At 38.6% G+C, this 6,000-nt stretch overlaps 1 protein-coding gene across 3 annotated transcripts in view; it reads right to left on the minus strand.

The window, feature by feature from the left end:
* Positions 1-4,044, minus strand: part of Il1rl1 (interleukin 1 receptor like 1) — a 37,316-nt gene extending 33,272 nt beyond the window's left edge. Inside the window, exon 1 of one of the 3 annotated variants that reach the window (XM_048810479.1) lies at positions 3,936-4,044. The gene's annotated coding sequence lies outside the window, so the exon portion shown is untranslated. Of the gene's footprint in view, positions 1-1,914; positions 2,047-3,935 lie in introns of those variants that run through there. The other 2 variants (XM_048810477.1, XM_048810478.1) reach the window with 2 other exon arrangements.
* Positions 4,045-6,000: the final 1,956 nt, after the last annotated feature.

A 6,000-nucleotide genomic window follows, 5' to 3' on the forward strand; every position in this document is an offset into this window, starting at 1 on the left:
CTGAATCACCCTCAGTCCTTAGTTGTCAGAAAATAGCCCCCATCTTCTGCTGCATACTACCCATGGAATAGCCAAAATGGGATAATAAGGTTCATAAGGGGATTTGGGACAATGGCTCATCGATAGTTTGCCTCAAGATCTGGTAAAAGAACTGTTGCAGCTACAGAGAAGCATACCTCCACGGGCAGAATTAACATTGTCAAAATGGCCACATCACCAAAAGCAATCTATAGGATTAGTGCAATCCCCATCAAAATACAAATGACATTCTTTACAGAACTAGCAAAAATAATCCTAAAATTTATATGGAAGAACAAAATGCCCATAATAGCTAAAAAAATTCCGAACAATAAGAGTGATGCTGGAGGTATCACAATACCTGATCTCAAATTATGCTACAGACTAAAGTAACCAGAACAGCATAGAGACACATAAAGACAGAAATGAAGACCAATAGAACAGAATAGAAGACTCAGAGACAAATTCACACAAATACAGTCTTCTAATCCTTGACAAAGGAGACAAAAACATGCATTGGAGAAGAGATAGCCTTTTTAACAAATTATGGCTGGGAAAACCGGCTATCCATCTGTACAGATCCTTATCTCTCACCCTTAACAAATATTAACACAAAATGGATCAAAAACCTAGAAATCAGAACAGAAACCTTGCAACTACTAGAAGAAAATACAAGGTCAATACTCCAACATATTGGCACAGGCTTCAACTTCCTTAACAAGAATCCTAAACCTCAAGAAATAAAACCAGGAATCAATAAGTGAGATGGCATCAAATTAAAAAGTTTCTGTATAGCAAAAGAAACAAAATCATGAACAGAGCACTTACAGAATGGAAGAAAATAATGACCAGCTACTCCTTGGAGAAAACAATATCCAGAATATATAAAGAAAGCAAAAAAAAAAAAAAAAAAAACTATCACCAAGATCCCAAATAACCCAATCAATAGACAAATGTTCTTAATAGACTTTTCCCAAAAGAAGAAATTCAAATGGCAAACAAATATATTTTAAAACGTTCAACATTCTTAGCAATTAGGGAAATGCAAATCAAAACCACACTGAGATTCCATTTCACACCAGTTAGAATGCCAATCATTGAGATTACAAATAATGAGTGTTTCTAGAAAGGAAGTGGGGGAAAGGTACACTAATACACTGCTGGTGGGATTGTAAATCAGTACAGCCACCATGGAAAGCAGTATAGAGGTTCCTCAATAGACTAGGAATGGACCCATCATACAACCCAATTCTCCCACTACTTGGTATTTATCCCAAAGAAATAAAAGCAGCATACTAAGGGAAATGTGCATTCCAATGTTTATTGCAGCACAATTCCCAGCAGCCAAGTTAAGGAACCAGCCTAGGTGTCCTTCAATAGATAAATGGATTTTTTAAAAATAGTATATATTTACAATAAGTTTTACTCAACCACAGAGAACAATGAAATTTCGTCATTTGCTGGTAAATGGAATTTATCCATTTTATCCAATTTATCCATGAAACTCCCTCACCCCTGTGGCTAGCAATCCCTTGCTTCCTTGGTTCTTCTTCCTTTCCCACCCTCGGAGTAGATACTACTTCTGGATTTTAGTGAATTCCGAAAATACTAATTCTGAGATATGCTCATTCTAGATGTATGCTGCAAGCACCCATTCATTCTTCCCTACCCTCAACCAGATCTTTTCCAATACATCAGACCAAAGTTCTATATCCTACAAACATGATTTCAAGAGACTACATCAACCTGCAACTTGGTTTTCCCATTGGTAATACAATTTTTCCCACAAGGAAAAAAAAACCATAGCAATTATTACGTTTAATCTAACTTTGTATTGGAAAGTTCTATCTCCTGTGAAATAAGAGCACTTTTGAAAAATAGCCTGAACCCACTCACCATCAGCCAGACTCCAGTCCTATTCGAGCTCTTTCTTCCTCAACTTGCTACATTTCTCTAGTTGCTTTATGCAAAATGCAATAGCTACCCAATCTTTAAAAACCTCCCGTTTTTCTTATCAGTTAAGACACAGGAACCCAGTGACTGATAAGCTGAAACGGACAAACAATACTGTTAACAAATATCACCTGCAGTTTTCACCGCCTTCTCCGGTATTTCAAAGATCTTTGATGAAGTTGTCTTTCCTGTTCTAATCTTACGGAGCTCACATTTCATCTTAATTACAGTTTTCCTTCCTTGGAGGTGAATAACTCAACAAAACCACCTGCCTCCACCTCCCTGACTGGGTGGCAGGTCCCTCATTGCCGTCTATGGGTCCATAGATTTAAGTTCCCCACAATTCACCTCTAAGAGCAATAGTATATACTTCTGCAATAAGTTTCACTGCTGACGCATTAGTGTCAACATTTTAAAGATTCTGGCACTTTCTGCAGGGTGCTTAAATGTACACTCTAGGTGCATCAACATGCTATCCCATGCAATCCTCAGAGGCTGCCAGGAGGCTCAGAGAGGCTAATTACTTTACCCAAAGTAGTGGATGATACAAGGTAAATCCAGATTCCAAAGCTCCCATAACTGACTCTTTCCACATGCCTCCCACCCCAGATGGCCTGTCTCAGATGGTGGTAATAGAGATTTTATGGACACATGTTGCAAGTGTTAGGATTCTGGATAAACAAAGCTTATTTATAAATGCAATTCTTTTTCTAAATGTTGGTGATTTTTGAATATTCAGGAGATGCTGTCTGCCCAAATGTTCCAATAAAGAGAGAGAACAGGAGCTCTAGATATATCCTGGCTTTTCTCTTACTGGCTATGTGAATTTTTGGCAAATTTCCTACCCTCTCTAAATTTCTTGTGCAAGGGATATTATTGTTAATATTAAATGAATGACCTATGTAAAATGTTGTCCATAAGATTAGTACTAGTGACTTTTTGCCTTATCACTATTTATCTTTTCCACCCAGTATGATTGTGTTTAAAATAAAAAGAAACCTTCAGATGTCTTTGAAAAGATAGTACTATTGCTGGGCACAATGGTGCACGCCTGTAATCCCAGCAGATTGGGAGGCTGAAGCAGGAAGATTGGGAGTTCAAAGCCATACTCAGCAACAGTGAGGCACTAAACAACTCAGTGAGACCCTGTCTCTAAGTAAAATGCAAAATAGAACTGACTGGGATGTGGTTCAGTGGTTGAGTACCTCTGAGTTCAATCCCCAGGACCAAAAAAACAAAAAAACCCCAATGGTACTATTGATAATATGTACCATATCTAAATGCCACATCTATGTCAAGTCAATAACAAAATTAGGACAACACTCCACCTTCAGTCTCTCTACTTTTGTATTTGTATCAAGACTCCAGTTCCCGTAAGGAACCCAAATCATCTCTTCCCCTTAATTATGGGCACCTTGCATTAAAAAAAAAAAAAAAAAACTCATATAGTAAGGAAAAATGATGATTCCGATTACCTACTATAAAATCTTCATATGAGGTCCTCTGTCATTTGTTTTCCACTGCTAGGGAATGGGAGAAAATATACACAAGCAATATATCAAACAGTTCTTATTGATGTACCCAACATTGTATCTTTCAGCTCTATTAGAGATGAAAGAGATGAGGAGACTCATTCCTGAGCTCTAGGAACTTAAGACTATGAAAAACAAGGGGGCGGGGGGAAATGTAGCATTTTATAAATCTGCAAATTTGTGATTTAAACTGAGAACTTTTCAAGAATCAGAGTATTTTTAAAAATTAGCATGGATTATTAAGAGACTGTTAAGTCTTTACTCAAGATTGAATGATTTTTCCATCTTTCTGGTGTGTTGAGCTATAATTCTTCCCTAATTCTATATCTCCTGATATCTGTTAGCATCATATAAGTGTTACGATAGCAGCGTTTAGAAACCTGAATGATCTCTGCTGTGGAATTTATCCTTCAAAAAGACTTTATCACTCACATTTATGTACTTGATTGCTATCAAGATTAAAAATGGTATTTTCCATGCTGCCAGCAGTGTTGTTAAATCCAGGAGGCCAACATCCAGACAGGTCATCTAGGGTTAAGAAGAAGAGGTCACATTTGAATGAAGAGGTGAGGAAACTGAGAAGCTCCATGGGTGGCTTCAGGAAGTTTCTATTTGCAAAGGGTCTGCAAGATACGGATTCAAAGATGCCTGTTCTTGCATCATATTTGGCAAGAAGATTCTAGCTCCAGCCCCTCGCAGGATCTCTCTCCAGTTCTGAAGATCTTGAAAGATGCACCCCAACTATGACCTACCCATTAAAATGACTGTACACCTTGGAGGTAACTCTTCTTGATGAAAATGACCCCAAACCAACAAAAGGCAATTCTTTCCCCAAAAGGCAGAACAACATCTGTGACAACTCACCATTCAATGACATGAAAGGAGAGATCAAAATTAGTCGAACTCATTCATTTGAGATAAGGACAATAAGTTGGTGCTTCTAAACAGCAAAGAAATGACTGGAATGTGTGTGTGTGTGTGTGTGTGTGTGTACATACACATTTGCAAGTGCTTGTTTGTGTTTGGAGTAAGTCCACATGTAGAAGACATCTTCACCCAAACTAAAATGAGCTTTATTATTGTCCAAAATGCTAATTATTCCAATTTTATCAGTTCATGCAATGTGTGTGTTGAGAGGTCATACTATACTCTATTAATATGTACAATAATTAATGAATCAAAAAAATCTTTTAACCTCACTAAATTGACAAAAACAAGATGTTAGCTGGTCTTCCCTGTGCCTTGAAAAACTAGAAATAATTTGTTCAGACACTAGCAGTTCACAACTTGTGACAACCCAGAGTCCCACTTATGTCCGCTAATTCCTAGGAGACTTGTTTTTGCGTGATCCCTGGTGTCTCAAGCTTCTGTGTCCAGCAGCCCCATCTCTGCTCTGCTGGGAAGAACAGGAGAGAGCCTCTTCTCTACTTTGCATGAGAAATCTATTTACACCAAATCCATCTACATCTAAAATGCAATGTGATGCTATAGATTTGTACATCACATGGACAACCTCACAGCCCCCCATAGAGATGCCCACCACCCACCAGGGCTCTCTCTTGCTCTCACTGCCCACCACCACCATTCCCTCCTAGAGGTACTTGAGAGCACTTTGGTGTTTCCCACTGCTCATGCCGCATCCATCAAGGTGCTAGGCAGCTGGAAAAGCTGCACCTCTATTAGAAAGAATCTGAAGTAGTGTCAGCAAATCCAATTTTCTCTGTCACCTTTACGTCTGCATGACCACCCTTCTCCCCACTTCTAGACACTTCTCTCCCCTTGCCTCATTGCTACAATCTACTAAACAGGTTGACTAGTATGACTCACTCCTTTAATCTCCCAAGGAGTAGAATTTCTCAAAAAAAAAAAAAAAAAAAGAAAGAAATGTTCTACAAATACAAATGTCTGAATGGCTTGTACAATAACCCCAGCATGTATGCAAAAGAAGGAAACTGGAGGGGGAGTAGAGTTTCAACCAAGAAAATTCTAATGGAGCCAAATACATAACCTAGCTTCCTGTTTCTACCTTACCCCGGGGCCCTGTTTTCCTGACATTGGGCAGGAAATGAACTTACTGTAGTAAGTTACTCTACAGTAAGTTCATTCAGATCTTTTATGATTCCACAATGGGTGGAAAAAAAAAATCTTCCTGTGTTCAGGAATTGAACTGGCTGATCTTGATGCTACTGAAGCAGTTAGTGGGTAAAGACTTCGGACAGCATACCCTATATATGAAAAATCCCAAATCCTAAGCAGGCCTGAAAGCTCTTCCCCATAGCTCCTGTTCTGAAGTTCAGAAAAGGTCCTTGTTTAGTGGAGAGTTAACAGAGGTTCTTGACTTGTGGATTTAGGAAAAAGGAGTTTTATGAAAAGGTTAGGTTCATCTAGAAGAAAAAATAATTTTTATCGTTTCTCTCTCTCTCTCTCTCTCTCTCTCATACACGCACGCACACACACACACACACACACACACACACCTGACCTTTCCTTCTCCAAA

This window comes from Marmota marmota, unplaced genomic scaffold, assembly GCF_001458135.2.
Source record: "Marmota marmota marmota unplaced genomic scaffold, marMar, whole genome shotgun sequence".
Classification (NCBI taxonomy): Eukaryota; Metazoa; Chordata; class Mammalia; order Rodentia; family Sciuridae; genus Marmota; species Marmota marmota.